The following is an 18,026-nucleotide window of genomic DNA, read 5'->3' as shown; positions in this document are numbered from 1 at the left end:
GCTTAATACCAGGAGCCAGCCAAGCATCTCTTGCCAGAATGTCACCAATACATGTGGACTGTTCGTGCCACCTTGGTTTGACAGCTGGAGGATCCAACTTTGTGCTGGCAATGGGCAACCCGGAAATCTATTACCCCTTAAGTGATCATCATTGTGAAAGATAAAATCCTTCCAAATGGCAAGCAAAGAACATCAGAAAAATGTATGTATCCAACTGGGAAACCAGGAGACAACCTACCAGGAGCATTCAATGGAAAACTCAGTGCTGTTACAGTCTCAACCATGATCCCCGCTACCATCAAACAATTGTGAGATACCCTAGAGGCCAAGATCTGCTTGTAAGGAGTGGATGTTATTTTATAGGCCAAAATTGGCTTGTAAGGAGTGGAAGTTATGCTATTCCGCCACACTCTCTGAGGAGCTGTGACAGATTTCCACAAGCTGCGGCCAGCGTGTCTGGAGTGGAAAACACAGTGACAGAAATACAGAAAACAATCGTGAGACTTGCCTCTTTCTCAAAAGTAATGGCTGTTAGGATAGAAAATATAGAAGGGAGAGCCAGATGAAATAACCTAAACATGGTAGAGTTCCCCAAGGGCTGTGAAGGGCCCATACCAGAGAAATTCATATACCAGTGGCTAAGATCTGTCTTATCAGCTGATTCGCTATCCTAATTTATAGTCATCGAAAATGCACACATGGATCTGGCTCAAAAGTTCAAAAACCGCCCCCAGGGGCCCCAGTCAGATCTTTCATAACTAGTGTACTAAATTACCAGGGCAGAGCTGTCATCTTACACAATGCCCACACTCAGACTCCTTGATGTTCTAATCCTACAAGGTAATGCTTTTCCCGTACTACACTAAAATCATTCCACAACAGCGTAATTCCTTCATAGAGGCTAAGAAGAAATTGGACAGCCTCAACATATTATACATGCTGGTGTACCCCCCAATCTCAAGTTCATACATCGAGCCCAAACCGCCTTCTTTGAAACTCCTGAGGTGGCATTCCAGTGGACGGAGTAAAAGATTTCTGAACAACCACATGCGCCATCGCTATTTCATGCAGGCTGTGCTGCAGAAACCAGCGCAAAGACATGGCCACAGAGACACAGGAACTGCAGGTGCAATAGAAAGTGGTCATGCTCATCCTCATGGAACTGACAAGACGCATCCATAGGACTACGGGAGAGTTGAAGCCACGTGGCAGCGACCACAAATGAGATGCAGAAGGAGAAGACAGACAGCCCTGCACTACTGGATTAATTGGAATATTAAATAGCAATACTTTCGGAGAGTACAGAGTCCTGTGAAGGGGATCCTGCCCCTTCCTCACTCCAGCTGCCACACCTGGAGGAGAGATCAAACAAGGGCATAGAGGCACTATTGCAGACCTTGCACTAGAGGTGAGAGGGTGATGGGGCCATAAGATTCATACCCATCCCCAGGACTCAGTGCTCCCCATTCTTGAGAGATGTGGAACTTCTAGACTGGGACACAGGCACCTGTTTTAACCAGTTGGAGGGGGCACTTTAGGGCAGGATGACACTGATGTCCCATTATCATCAGGTGTTTGCCTGCCTCGTGACAGATGCTTCATGTTCTCTAAGCATAGGGAAGGAGGGACTGGGATGTTCTTGGTATTGTTCATTGATGACGTTGTTAGTGCTAACATTATCCATACCTTCACCTACGCTCAGTCTGCCACAATTCCTAAGACAGAGATACAAAGGGTAACAACAGTGCCAATTCTGGCCCATGGGCTCCTCGATTATTCCCCAGTGGTGATCTGCCTGACAACTGGGCACTGCAGGTCTTCACTGTCATAAGTCATGCATGACACATATAGGCAAGGCAACTGATATCTACTTTGCACACAATTGGAAATCAGTAGACTCTATTGAACACTATGGGAGGCATTTAAAGTGATCCTCTAGGAGGCATAAGTCATTTGATGGGCAGGAATCATAAGAAGCTACAACTAGTACAAGACCTAGAGTTCCGGATCCTTGATCTAGAAGCACACAGTGTGGAGAATTCTGAACCAACATAGCACAGAGCCATGGTGCACACCCAAATGTTGTTGCAACACAGATGACTATACGAGGCAAGAACTAAATTGCTATACCAAAAACATACGTATACCAATGGGGATACACAATTTTATCGTCTGTGCTCTAACATACAAATTCATATCCCCATCATATACCCTCCCTGTTAGAAATGGGATCTCTGGTTGGCAGTCAGTTTGCACTCTGTCCAGGCAGAAACCCTAACTTTAGTCAGGGCAAGGGATATACTCACTTAAGATAACCCTTGGTCACCCCCTTGGTAGCTTGGCACAAGCAGTCAGGCTTATCTCAAAGGGAATGTGTACAGTATTTGTACCCACACACACTGTAAGACAGGGAAAAGACTACAAAATGAACACTATACCAATTTAGAACAATAGCCAATATTTATCTGAATCAAACAAGACCAAAATGACAAAAATCCAACATACACAAGTCAAGATATGATTTTTGTAAAGAAAAAGAGTCTTACTCCTTAGAAAACAATGGATGCGTTGATGTGAATAGAGTACCTGGTGTGCGTAAAAAATAAAGCCGCACAAGCGAGCCTGAGTCAGAAAAGTCAGTGATACGTCAATTCCTTATTGGCAAGTGAGGCCGTGCATCGTTTCTTTTCTGGTTGGGTCGGCGGTGCTTCGTTTTTCTCTCCCGCAAGAGAGTGATGCATCAATTTCAGGACAGGCACCTCGGGTCTGGGCAGGTTGTTGTTGATTTTGACACCCAGCAACAATGCGTGCGAAACTCAGCCACTCGAGGACAAGAACCTGAGCTGCAAGGGGTTTGCGTCAGTTTCAGCAGCCACAAGCGGGTGCTGCGTTGATTTCCCAGCAGTAATGCAAGTGGTGCGTCTATTTCAGCTGTGATGCAGGTGGCATGACATTTTTTATAGCCACGTTGCAGGTGGTGTGTTAAACTTTTCCCTGCACGGTTACTGTGTGTGGATTTCCACCTTGGTTCTACCAGGTTCACATTTCAAGTTCCAGGGACTGGATAGAGCACAACTTGGTAGGGTAGGAGTCCAGGTGATGGCAAAGGAAGTCTTTGATGGCCCTGAGTCTTCAAAACAGAAGGCAAGATCAATCTGAGCCGTTGGAGACACTTTACAAGCAGGAATATACCACAAAGTCCAGTCTTTGTCCTCTTTCAGGCAGTAACAGCAACTGCAGGCCAACCCAGCATAGCACAGTCACAGTCAAAGATGCAGTACTCTTCCTCTAGCTCTTCAGCTCTTCTCCTTGGCAGAGTTTCCTCTTGGTTCCAAAAGTAATCTAAACATCTGGGGTTTTGAGTCCACTACTTATAACTCTTTCTGCCTTTGAAGTAGGCAAACTTCAAAGGAACGTTTCTTCACAAGATCCTGCCTTGCCCAGGCCTGGCCCCAGACACACACCAGGGGGTTGGAGACTGCATTGTGTGAGGGCAGGCACAGCCCATTCAGGTGTAAGTGTCAGCTCCTCCCACCACTCTAGCCCAGATGATCCATCAGGATATTCAGGCTCCACCCCAGCTCTCATTGTGTCACTGTCCAGATGGAATTCACAACAGTCCATTTGTCAGTCTGACCCAGACATGGAACACACAAGCAGGCAGACACACAGGATGGTTTGAGCATGAAAATGTCCACTTTCTAATATTGCATTTTCAAACTGACAATCTAAAAACCAACTACACCAAAAGATGTATTTTTAACTTGTGAGTTCAGAGACCCCAAACTCCACATCTCTGTCTGCTCCGAATGGGTAACTGCACTTAAGAGATATTTAAAGGCAGTCCCCATGTTAACGTATGAGAGAGATAGACCTTGCAGCAGTGAAACCTGACTTTGGAGTATTTCACTGCCAGGACATGTAAAACACATTAGTACATGTCCTACCTTTAGCATACACTGCACCCTGCCAATGGGGCTACCTAGGGCCGACCTGAGGGGTACAAACAGGGAAAGTTTGGGCATGGCCGTGGGTACCCCTGCCAGGTCAAATTGGCAGTTTAAAACTGCACACACAGACACAGCAGTGGCAGGTGTGAGCCATGTTTACCGGGCTACCCATGTGGGTGGCAAATCAGTGCTGCAGGCCCACCAGTAGCATTTGATTTACAGGCCCTGGGCCCCTCTATTGCACTTTACTAGGGACTTACGATTACATCAAATATGCCAGTCATGGAAAAGCCAATTACACATACAGTTTTCACAGAGAGCACTTGCCTATTAGCACTGGTCAGCAGTGGTAAAGTGTCCAGAGTATCACAAAACAGCAAAAACAGAGTCCAGCACAGGGTCAACTACACAGGGAGCAGAGGCAAAAAGACAGGGGAGATTACGCCAAAGATGCCAGGTCTAACACTCACGGATTCAGATGGGTCAAAAATCACTGGCGATGTAGACATCACCTGACATTTACAATGCTGAGCTCTACGCTCAACAAGATGGATTGTCCGAGGGACTGATCGCCAACTTATTGTCTGGTCTACCCCTTTGGGCACCTCCCTATTCTGAAAGATGATCCCTGAAGGAAGATCTCACAGCAAGTGAGCTCTTGACAGCCTAGAGCAGGCTGACATCAAAGAAAACACAATTTCCTAATGAGTATCTGGGAGGATTCCTTAAGATGTTCACGCATAAAATTGGAGGTCCCCTGAAAACAGTCCTAAAAAGGTGGTAAATGTGTCACGGTTGCCTCCCAACCTCTGCAAGATTCAGCTTGTACTGATTCTTAAACCAAGTTGACTGCCAGATGCCAGTCATCACACCTCTCCAGTCACCTCTTGGACATCAGGTCAAAGTAATCAACAGGGCCCCAGTTGATCACATTTTCATGGTAATTTCCTCACTCATACACCCCCCCCGGCAGGCTTCATGCCCCAGCGAATCAATAGAACAACATCAGGCATTATACAATGCCCTGGTTCTCACTTACAAACTAGAGCATCTAGCAGTAGTGTTATCAGTAGACATAGAGAAGGTGATTGATTCTGTGGGATGAACTTATTTATTTGTTCTCCTTCGTCACCTTAACTTTGGGCTCCAATTCCTAGGCTATGTGTGACTCTTGTACACAGATCTGACAGCATACATTTGAGTAAGAGCTGCAACATCTGAATGGTTCACCATCCAATAGTGCACTAGGCAGAAATTCCCACTGTCGCCATTCCTTTTGTCTATCACCATGGTGTCCTTGGCCAAGTGGTTCTGTATTGATGAGTCAATAAATGGGGTGAGTGGGGAACCCGGGGTCTCGCACTGGGTGGCCCTTTACACAGATGATGTTTTGATCTTCCTGACAGAATCTGAGAGCTCTGTTCCAAGGATGCAGCAGATCCTTAGGCTTTTCACAGTGAAATCAGGACTATTCATTGATCCGGCTAAGTCCTTGATGTACTGAGTCCCCTCTAGACCTCAAGATGTAGAGTGGGCATGTGAGCTCTAAATTTGCACTAAAAATCTACCACAAACACACAGGAACATCAGAATGTGAGAAACAAATTTTGTTAACCATTAACTTGAAGGTGCATTTTGCATAAAATATAGCGAGAAATAATGTTTTTTTGTGTAGTTTGGCTGAAATTTTGCATAATTATGCAAAAAGCAAATTACACGAATTTAACACACCCTTAGCTTTGAACGTTAAAAAGAATACTTCATTATTGTATGATGTTAATGGAAAACTCCCCTCTATGTTTGATTACCGTGAGCAAGCGGCCTCGATACTATTTGATCTTTCTGCTGCCTATAGGCTTTAAACATTTTTGAGTGCACATTACTCAGAATGCCAACTTGGCTTTGGTGAATAATAGACATTAGCACATGGTAAAAGCTCCCTTTGTCTCTTCAGGGCAGATGAACTAGCCCCAAAATGGTGTCAATATCCCATTTATATATCAATTGAAAATTTCCTGTAGAACGTCCTCCAAATAGCCCTCAAAAAATGCTTCAAATCCACTTCAAATCCACCTACAAAGGCGTATTGCCATGGCAGTAGTGAAACCTATTACTAGGCCTTCCATCTACTGATTATTAATGAGAGGTGGTATGACACTCCAGGAGATCCGGTTTACACCTCTGAGAAATGGGTGCTTCATGGGATTCCCAACCAGCACTTGTTTACAGAGGGTGGACAGGATTGCGACATCCCTGGGGACAAAAGTGGTGATCCAGACATGGAGCTCTACTCTGAAATACATGGGATGGGGTGGGTTCACTGGGAAAACACCACAATGGGTGGGTTCAGCACTGCAAAAGGTAAAGGCATTGGAGGGTTTCCCAAAATGGAGCATAATAGGCATTACCACTTTGGAGGACTTAATGGAGGGCACAATACTCAAGTCGTGCCAAACCTCACAGTCTGAAAATGGTCTAGATTACAGCCACTTCTATTGTTGCTTCCAATTGCAACATGCCCCAACATGCTACATTTCAGAACTAGAGGACATTCCTGAATACAATCCTCTGGAGACAAAGCTGATTCTAGGAGAGTTGGGAGAGCACAATGTAACAGAAATATACTGCTTAATAATACACCACATGCCTGACATTTTTGCAGAACTCCGATTTGACTGAGAATGTGACCTGGACACTCTTTCTGATGACGAATGGGCTGAAGCCAAGACTTCTCCACAACACTTGGCAATCACAACAGGCCTCTGCCTTATCCTGCTCAAATACATTCATAGAACATACTTCACAAACACAAACTTCGGAAAATTAGAGTAATTAGCTCCCCATCCTGCCTTCGATGCACAACACAGAACGGGGACTTAATCCAGACAACATGGAAGTGTGACAAGCAAGAACCATACTAGAGCCTAGGACTCTCCTGCTTGGGGCTAGTACCTGGTAGAACCATACCCTGAGACCCAAGTTGGCCCTTCTACATGACATCATGGACCTCGATGAAGATCAGTGTAGCTTGTGACTGCTGTGGCTGGGCCTGATTAAAGGTAAAAAAATATATAGCTCACTGAGGAAGGTACATAAACCCTCCCTTAGAGGAGAAATGGCAAAGGGGACTCTACTGATGTATGAGCAGAGAAAATCCAGTATACAATGCCAGGGGTTGGTCCCTTAAATACACAAACATCTGAAACAAATGGGCAGACTATTGGGGAATAGCCATTACTTTAGAGGGCTCACAGGCCAGGGGGCAGGATGCTAGGGTGGAATAAGCATAAATATGGCCTTTTCTGGAGAAAATGCAGCAAGTTATTTGACCAGGAGAGAGATCCTGTGGTGGGGGCTCCAGGGGTAACAGGGAAAGGAGTGCTATGGTTGCATAGTAAGGGGAAAATTTATGAGAGGGTTGCATCACGTTTGCACCACACAATGTGGCACATGCCTGATGAAAACCTCTAAGTCAGATTCTTGAAGCCATGCAAATCCATTTTACGTGGGTTTAAGTGACTGAAATAATGCAATGCATCTCAAAATGCTGCATTGTGTTACTCTGACCTGGAATGCATTCCATGGGCACTGCCTGGGTGTTCCTACACAATTACTATAGTTTTGTGATACATTCCCAGATTTACAAGACCTTGCAAACCTGGGAATGTACCCAAAAGATACGCCTTTCCAGGAGAGGCATAACGAGGAGAAATATATTTATTTCTCCTTTTTACTTCCTCTTAAGATGTGTGCTGCATTCTTTAGCACAAATACACAGAGGAATATGCCTCTCATTATTGGTTTTTGCAGAAATATGTCCTGTCCTGCACAAAAACAATCCTGTATGCAATGCAGGCACCTTTGCACCATGGTGCAAAGGTGTCTGCATTGGCGCTAGGGGGCCCATTGTGCGCCAGTGCAGGGGGAAAAGTCAGGAATGCATTGTATACCTTAAATATGGCACATTCCTGCCCTTTCCCTGTCACACTGTGCAGCGCAGCAAGGTGACTTGTTGTACTGCACTGCGTGACTTGGCCATAAATATTGCCCTTAATGCTTTGTTTCTATGAAACCTATATTAAAATCAATAAAATGTGTTATATAGAAAAGAATGCACGTTTCTACAGCACACACCATTTACCAAGTGCTCTGAAAGTGTTTGAAAATGAAAATCTACATAAATTAAGAACATATCTTCGAAGCAGGTGTATTCCTAACTTGAGGTAGTATTTCAAAGATAAAAGAAAAGTGAACAAATGCAATATTGTATCCGTAGTCGGTTTATCTCAGTAACAAAGCAAGGATGGAATAAGGCCTTACAGCAAAAGAACATGGGCTACTCTGCATTCAGTTGAGTAGTAAACGATCTTCATATATGGGGTGCAGTGAACTACTCACACCCTTTGACACCTCTGCCACTGCATCTGCTGCACTTTTAATATCTAAGCCTCTCCATGACCTTATGCATATTGTTAGAAATGTGGTCTTTGTTTGGCAGTCAGGTTAGCCTCTGTCTAAGCAAGGACCCTCACTCTAGTCAGGGTAAAGGAGAATCACACTCAGTTAACCCCCGCTCACACCTTTGGTACCTGAAAACGAGCAGGCAGGCTTAACAACAGAGATACGGTGTAAGTATTTGTACAAACACACACAGTAATACAGTGAACCACTACAAAATGAAACAACACAGGTTTAGAAAAAAAGTAATTATTTTATTTAAATAAACAAGACCAAATACAATAAAAATGCACAGTACACAGTTAAAAATGTGAATTTAGCACTTAAAAGCACAAAAATAATTCCTAGTGGCACAAATGCTGCAAGTAGGTAATGAGCGGTGTCGTGACGGAGTCATTTCCTTCAGGGCGACACCAATGGCGCCGTTTATGGAGTCGTGCAACCCCCAGGTACAGTACCTTAGCACACAAGTAGAAAACAGGCCGGTGCAGCGAGTCGGGGAGCGAGGTGTTGCTGGATTCGATGCGGCGTCCGTTCAGGTGCTACGGGGCCGAATGGCAGAGGTGTCACGCAGAGATGCAGGGTCCTTACTGAAGAATGGTGGAGGTGAAGCGGTGCCTGTTGCAAAGTCGGTCCCTTGGTTGCAGCAGGCATGGAGTTTGGCAAAATCACGATGCCGCGGGGCGACCTCCCGGGGTCGCGATGACTACACAGGGCCACAAGCACTGCGTTGGTGTCGGATGTCACAGACATCAGACTTACGACACTCCGAAGTCAGCGAAGTTGGGCGGAATCAGCGGCTGCAGTGACACGAAGCCTACATGGTCATCAGGGTCATCACCTTCTGTGAGGTCCATGGCCTCGGGGCAGGCAGCATCATCGTTCGGGCAGCGGTGTCCTTTACGAAGGCGCACAGCATCGTCCGGCATCGTTAGACAGATTGTTCTCCAGAAATTCACTTTCAGGACCCCAGGAACCAGAATTTCACCCTCTGGCAAGCTAGAGTCCACAACAGGCAGACTCAGAACTGGGTGATAAAGCCTTTGCTGTCCCTGAGGCTTCAAAACAGGAGGCAAGCTCTACTCCAAACCTTTGGAGATACCTCTCAAACAGGAATGAAAAACACAGTCCAGTCTCGGTCCCCAAGCACAGGTAAAAGCAGCAACTGCAGGACAGCCAACACAGCACACAGGCCAGGGCAGCACTTCTCAGCTCTTCTCCAGGCAGAGGTTCCTCTTGAATCCTTGAAGTAATCTGATTTTCATGGGTTTTGGGTCCAGTACTTATACCCCTTCCTGCCTTTGAAGTTGGTAAACTTCAAAGGGAAGTCTCTCTTGTTTGCAAGATCCTGCCTTGCACAGGCCAGGCCCCAGGCTCCAGACACCAGCGGGTTGAAGACTGTATTGCGTGAGGGCAGGCACAGCCCTTTCAGGTGTCAGTGACCACTCCTCCCTCCCCTCCTAGCACAGATGGCTCATCAGGATATGCAGGCTGCACGCCAGCTCCCTTTGTATCACTGTCTAGAGGAGAGGTGCAAACAGCCCAACTGTCAAGCTGACCCAGCCAAGGAATCCACAAACAGGCAGAGTCACCGAATTGATTAGGCAAGAAAATGCCTGCTTTCTAAAAGTAGCATTTTCAAACTCACAATCCAAAAACAAACTTCACTAAAAGATGTAGTTTTAAATTGTGAGCTCAGAGACCCCAAACTCCACATTTCTTTCTGCTCTCAAAGGGAATCTGTACTTTAATAATATTTAAAGGCAGCCCCCATGTTCACCTATGACAGAAATAGGCCTTGCAACAGCGAAAAACAAATTTGGCAGTATTTCACTGTCAGGACATGTAAAAAACATCAGTACATGCCCCACCTTTAACATAAACTGCACCCTGCCCATGGGGCTACCTAGAGCCTACCTTAGGGGTGCTTTAGATGTATAGAAATGGAATGTTTAGGCCTGGCAAGTGGGTACACTTGCCAAGTTAAAGTGGCAGTTTAAAACTGATTACACAGACACTGCAGTGGCAGGTCTGAGACATGTTTACAGAGCTACTAATGTGGGTGGCACAACCAGTGCTGTAGGCCCACAAGTAGCATTTAAATAACAGGCCCTGGGCACCTCCAGTGCACTGTACTAGGGACTTACTAATAAATCAAATATGTCAATCCTGGATAGCCAATTACACAAACACTTTTCACAGGAGCACCTGCACTTTAGCACTGGTTTGCAGTGGTAAAGTGTCCAGAGTATCAAAAACAGTATTAGTCCAGCACACATCAAAAACTTGGGAAACAGAGGCAAAAAGTTAGGGGAGACCACACCAAGGATGCCAAATCTAACACGTTTCCGCCCCAGCTGAAAGTGGGGAGCAACTAATCAACCTCATGGGAGTTCTCTTTACTAAGGCAGAAGAATCTGGAGAGACCATCAGCGTTGGCATGTTCTGTGCCAGGGCGGTGTTCCACTGTAAAGTCCATCCCCGTAGGGAAATGGACAACCTCAACAGTTTTGGATTCTCACCCCTCATCTGCATTAACCATCTCAGGGGCCTGTGGTCATTCTGAGCCCGGAAGTGAGTCCCAAACAATTAAGGTCTTATCTTCTCCAGTGCCTACACCACAGCAAAAGCTTCATGCTCTATTGCACTCCACCTACGCTCCCTGGGAAGTAACCTCCTGCTAATAAATCCTACAATTTCTTCTAGGCCCTCTTCATTTAGCTGTGATAATACTGCTCCTATACCATGCTCTGAAGCATCAGTTTGTACAACAAACTTCTTGGAGAAATTAGGTGCCTTCAGCACAGGTGCTGTGCACATGACTGCTTACAGGGTGTCAAAAGGAGTCTGGCAAGACTATGTCCAGATCACCTCCCTTGGTTGCTTCTTGGAAGTCGACTCATTCAAGGGGGCAACAATGGTGCCATACCCATTGACAAAATGTCTGTAATAGCCAGTGAGGACCAAAAAGGCCCTTACCTCAGTCTGGGTCTGATGAGGCTCCCAAGCCAGAATGGCATCAGTTTTTGGCTGTAGGGGTGCCACGTGGCTGCTCCCTACTTTGTGTCCCAAATATACCACTGAAACCCTGCCCTATCTGGCACTTACTGGCCTTAATAGTGAGGTCTGCCTTTTGCAGGGCCTCCAACTCTTTGCAGAGGTGCTGAAAGTGTTACTCCCAAGTGGAAATGAACACTGAATGTCGTCCAAGTAGGCTGCACTGAAATCATCCAGCCCAGTCAACACCTGGTTGACCAACCTCTGAAAGGTGGCAGGGGAATGTTTCATCCCAAATGGCATCACTTTAAACTGGAAGTACCCATCTGGGATAGAAAATGCTGTCCTCTCCTTAGACCCCACAGTTAAGGCAATCTGCCAATACCCAGATGTCAAATCAAATGTACCAAGGTGCTAAGGTATTTGGCAGCTCCAAACGATCAATGAGCTCGGGGATGGGGTGAGTGTCAGTTTTAGTGACTGCACTGAGACCCCAGTAGTCCACACAGAACCAAAGTTCTGGTGTGGCACCAGGAGCAGCGGCCTTTGGGACCAAGACCACAGGGCTGGCCCAAAGACTACTAGAAAACTCAATTATCCATAGGGTTAAAATCTTTGATGATAGCTCTGACCGTATAAGTCACCCTGTGAACCTTCTGTTTAACAGGTGGACTGTCCCCAGTGTCCACATCATGTGTACACAAGTGTGTGACCCCTGGGATCAAGGAGAACAGGGAGGCAAACAGACCCAATACCTGGCGACAGTTCTTTTGTTGTTCTGAGGTTAGGGAGGTGGAGAGGTTTACTCCCTCCACAGACCCATCCTTCTCTCAGCAGACACGAGGTCAGGGAGAGGATCAATCTCTTCCTCCACCCAATCATGTGTGTAGGAAAGTGCCACCTTTCTTGGCAAGATACCCCCAAATTTACCTGTATGTCAGTATGTTTTTGTCTGTCTCACTGGGATCCTGCTGGTCAGGACCCTCAGTGCTCATAGTTTATGGCCTAATGTGTCTGTTGTGTATAGTGCTTAACTGTGTCACTGAGGCTCTGCTGATCAAAACATCAGTGACTATGCTCTCACTGCTTTTAAATTAGCCACTATATGCTAGTGACTTCATTTACCAATTTCAATTGGCACACTGGACCCCCCCCTTATAAGTCCCTAGTATATGGTACCTAGGTACCCAGGGCATTGGGGTTCCAGAACATCCACATGGGCTGCAGCATTTCTTTTGCCACCCATAGGGAGCTCAGACAAACCCTTACACAGGACTGCCACTGCAGTCTGCGTGAAACTAGTGCACACACTATTTCACAGCCATTTTCACTGCACTTAAGTAACTTATAAGTCACCTATATGTCTAACCTTTACTTGCTGAAGGTTAGGTGCAAAGTTACTAAGTGTAAGGGCACCCTTGCACTAGCAAAGGTGCCCCCACATAGTTCAGGGCCAATCCCCGGTACTTTGTGAGTGCGGGGACACCATTACACGCGTGCACTACATATAGGTCAATACCTCTATGTGGCTTCACAATGGTAACTCCAAATATGGCCATGTAAAGTGTCTAAGATCATGGAATTGTCCCCCCATTCCAAATCTGGTATTGGGGAGCCAAGTGCATGCATCCTGGGGGCTCCACCACAGACCCCCATTACTGTCAAACCAGCTCTCTGAGGCTTGCAATGCAGCTACAGCTGCTGCCACCCCACAGACAGGGTTCTACCCTCAGCAGCTCAGTCCCAGGAAGGCAGAACAAAACCTTTCCTTTGGGAGGAAGGTGTTACACCCCTCCCTTTGGAAATAGGTGTAACAGGCTGGGGAGGGGTAGCCTCCCCAGCCTCTGGAAATACTTTGAAGGGCACTGATGCTGCCCTTCTTGCATAAATCAGTATACACTGGTTCAGGGACCCCCAGTCCCTGATCTGGCACAAAACTGGTCTAAGGAAAGGGGAGTGACCACTCCCCTGTCCATCACCACCCCAGGGCTGGTGCCCAGAGCTCCTCCAGCGTCTCAGACCTCAGCCATCTTGTCTTTCTATGTGTAGGGACACTCTGGAGGCCTCTGAGTAGCCAGTGCCAGCAGGTGACGTCAGAGACCCCTCCTGATAGGTCCATACCTGATAAGGTAGCCAATCCCCCTCTCTGGGCTATTTAGGGTCTCTCCTGTTCAGGCTCTTCAGATTCTTCTTGCAAGTTTCCAGAACGAATCCTCTACAACTACTACTTCATCATCTGACCTCGGATCGACCCTAGACTTCTCCAGGAACCTCTGTAACAATAACAAAGTATCTAGAAGGGCTACTTTTCCTCTGCAACTTCAGCTCCAGCCAGCAACTGCAACAGTTTCTATGGTGTGCACGCTCTGGGGACTCCCTGTCTTCACCATGCACCAGAAGGCCAGAAGAAATCTCCCATGGAGTGACGGAGTCACTTCCCTGCTCATGCAGTCACCTTCTAAGATGACGACCAGTTCTCTTGGACTCCTCTCCTGGTGACAAGCTTGCTCCTTGGAACACAGGTGGTGGACCTCTTCAAGACAGACTTTGCTAATGTCCTGCTGTCCCAATTTAGAAGAGGTAAGAGCTTGCCTTCCCCGAGTATGACAGTACCCTTGTGTAACGAGTCTACTTCACCTCCTGAGGCCTCAGTGCACTATTTGCAAAATTCCTTCATGCACAGCCTGGTTCAGGTCCCCAGCACTCTATCCTTAGATGCTCAACTCACTGAGTTGACCTCTGGTGGCGTGGGACCCTCCTTTGTAGTGCTGTACCAGCCGCATTTTGCACCTCCTTTATCCCTTTGACCCGGGACTCCTGTGGGTGCTGTCTGGTCAACTGAGGGCTCTCTGAAGTGCTGAGTGCCCCCTCTTTCTCCTCACACAGATTGAGGCCCCCAGGTCCCTCCTGGGTCCAGACAGCGCCATTTCGATGCAAAACGTAACTTTGCCAGAACCAAGGCCTGTTGGATGAATTCAGTGCCAATCTTCACCTGCATCAAACATCTCTTCTTGGGACATCCATTACATCATGCAGAAACCTGCTGACATCTTCCTTGGGTGCATTTCTGCAGTCTTCATCCAACCGGGGACTCTTCTTTTGCAACCGCTTCTATGTTCTATGTCCTTCCTGGAACTTCTTCCAACTTCTGGACTTGGTCTCCTTCCTTTTCAAATCTTCAGGGCCCGGAATCCACCATTTGTTGTTTGCAGTCTTGCTTGGTTCTTGCAATAACTCTAATCATGACTTGTAGTGTGTCCTAAGGAAACTTGCAGTACTTTACTCCTACTTTCCTGGGCTCTGGGGTGGGGTATTTTAATTACCTTTGTTGTATTCTTACTCTCCCAGTTATTCTCTACACACTACACTTGTCTAGGGGGGAATTTGTGATTCACATTCCACTTTCTTAGTATATGGTTTGTGTTGCCCTTGGACCTATTTTCTCCTATTACATTCTATAGCATTTTCTATTGTTTTCACTATCCTATGTCTAATTATTTACCTTATTTTGGTGTCTAGTGTATATATTGTGTATAATACTTACCTCCAGAAGGAGTATTGCCTGTAAGATATTTTTGGCCTTGTGTAACCCAAATAAACTACCTTTATTTTTGGTAATACTGAGTATTGTCTTTACTTGTGTATAAGTACTGTGTAACTATAAGTGGTATTGCAGGAACTTTGCATGTCTGCTAGTTTAGCCCAAGCTGCTCTGATATAGCTACCCCTATCAGCCTAAGCTGCTAGAACACTACTACATTTCACTAATAAGGGATAACTGGACCTGGAATAAGGTGTAAGTACCCAAGGCACCCACTACAAACTAGGCCAGCCTCCTACAATGTGTTGATAGGAGTATGGACAATTCAGTCAGAAAAAAGTGTGATTTGAGACGGTTAAAATGCGGGAACCCTCAAGGGGTTCCTGGGAGTTCGCAAAGTCTCCCAGGTAGGTGACTTCGCTCTTGTGCTCCACCACCTTAAATGGCCCAGTCTGCTTGTCCTGGAGCACCCTAGGCTCCACTGCACCATCACTCACACTTTTTGTCCAGGTTGAAACTCAACCAGAGTGGCATTCTGGTCATACCACTGTTGCTTCTAGGTTCTCTTGTGCGAGAGCTCTGAAGTGGGCAGTCTGGTTTCTAAAAGCCAGCATGTAACTGAATACATACTGGGGGGTTTTGCTGGGGGCTTTCTCTAAGCCCTCCTTCACCAGACTCAAAGGTTCCCTGACAGGGTGGTCATACAGTAACTGAAAAGGACTAAATCCAAGCCCTTTTTGAAGCACCTCCCTGTAGGCGAACAGAAGGCATGGCAAGAGGACATCCCACTTATGTCTCAAGGAATCTGACAGGCCCATAATCATGCCTTTCAAGGTATGGTTGAACCTTTCAACCAAACCATTGCTTTGGGGAGGTAAGGAGTGGTGAACTTATTCGTTACCCCATACTCCTGCCACAGAGACTTCATATAAGTAGATATGAAGTCCCTACCCCTATCAGATACCAATTCCATGGGGAACACCCTGTGAGTAAAAACCCCCATCAATGCACATCCCACTGCAGGGGAGGTGATTGACCTCAGCGGAATGGCTTCTGGGTACCAGGTGGCATGGTCCACCAAGACAAGGACAAACCTGTTGCCCATGGCTGTCTTTGGATCCAGAGGCCCCACAATGTCAATACCAAGACTTTCAAAGGGGGTACTAACCACAAGAAAAGGTTGGAGGGAAGTCTTGCACTTCCCCCCACTCTTGCCACTTGCCTGACAAGTCTGGCAAGACCTACAATGGGCATCTGAGTGCCTGTGCATCTGGGGCCAATGAAAGTGGGTGATAAACCTGTCAAAGTTCTTATCTTTCCCCAAATGTCCATCTAAAGGCACATCGTGAGCCAGACCCAATAGGAAGGCTCTGAAGCACTGGAGTACCACCAGTATCGGGCTGATCCAGGCTCAGCAACCTTAGGCTCACTATACAGGAGGTCCTCCTCCCAATAGATCAGGTGAGATCCTTGTTCCTTGCCAGCCGCCTGGTCTGCAGTCTGCTGCCACAAATACACTAGAGTAGCGCATACTTTATGTGCTTCATAAAAGGCCTTCCTGGTGGCTCCCCCTTGCTGCTGACACTGTGACAGCTCACGGACCTCCCCCAGCTCAGCCACCTGTTCCCCTGTAGGCTCCGGGACGTCACCCTCAGGTTCAGCCTCCTCCCAGACTGTGGGAACGTCTGGGGCTAGTTTCCTGTGCCCCTTGCCCCTCCTCCTTTCAGCGGACCCCTGGTCCAATATTTCAGGCTCCAGGGGCTTCTGACCACCCTGATGGGCTGCCATTGACTGGTGTGGATACACATACCCACCCAGGCAGACCCAACATCTCCAAGTGTGACCTGTGTTCCACCTCCTTCAAATGGGAATCATCCTGGTCATTGCCAAGCAAACAATCCACAGACATGGTTGGACTCACAGCTACTTTTAAGGAACCTGAGACCCCCCATTCAAAGGGAATCCTTGCCATTCTGAACAGGTGCTCTGAGTTGTCCACTGCAACTACTTGGTGAAGTACACAGGGATCTACCTGCTCTTCAAGCACCAGGTGACTTCTCACTGTAGTCACACTGGCTTCTGTGACTCTCAGAGCCTTAACCATCTGTCCATTAATGGTCATCCACTGTCTGTATTTCTTAGTGTTCTCAGACACTTGGGTTCCCTGGACCATCTCACTGTTGCCCAGTGAGACAAGGGTCATCTCAGCTGTCTCCCACCCACCTGGAGCCAACTCCTCCCTAAGCGCTACACTAGCCAAACCCTGTGACTGAGCACCAGTGGATGCTGGTGTACCCTTGGGGCATTTGGGGCCCCCCTCACATGACCCAGCTGGTCACATTCAAAGCACTTGTGGGGACTCCCTTCCCTAGGTTTCCCTTTGAAGAACCGTGGTTTCTTATCACTGGGGGCTGGGAATCCTTACCCTGGGAACAAGGTTGGGGTCCTTTAGAGAACTCCCCCTGTTTACTATTGCCCCCCTTTCTTCTGAGAGGGACCCTGTCCACCCTCGGTGTGGTCTCCCCCATACCTCTTCTAGACCATGGTGCTCTTCCAACAGTCCACTTCCTGTGCAAGCTTCCTGGGGTCATTTTGCTGTCAATCAGGTGCTGGTGCAGCTCTGGAAAACAAAGACTGTACAGGTGCTCACAAGCAATTAAATTGTAAAGCCCCTCATACGTTGTTATCTTACTGCCCTTCACCCAACCATCCAGTGACCTGCAGAAGGAATCTACACACTCCAACCAAATTGGGGACTCTCTCTTTTTGTAGGACCTAAAATTGTCCTCATACTGCTCAGGTGTCAGACCATATCTTGTGAGCACGGCGTCTTTCTTTGTGGTGTAGGTGAATCCCTGAGGATCCCCTAAGGATGTCAAGGGGTCCCTCCCCTCCACCTCAAAGTGCTTCCACAAACCCATCCCCAATGCGCTTCGGGGACCAGGTTCATATGGAGACCAGACTCATACTGCTTGAACCACAAGTAGATGTTATCCTCCCTTTTTTAGTCTTTCACTATGTCACCCTCCTCTCAGGCTGCACTGTGATGTTGGTTCCACCATCTCTACTAGACTGACGCC

Source organism: Pleurodeles waltl, chromosome 10 (assembly GCF_031143425.1).
Source record: "Pleurodeles waltl isolate 20211129_DDA chromosome 10, aPleWal1.hap1.20221129, whole genome shotgun sequence".
NCBI lineage: Eukaryota > Metazoa > Chordata > Amphibia > Caudata > Salamandridae > Pleurodeles > Pleurodeles waltl.
Note: the sequence above shows the minus strand (reverse complement) of the source record.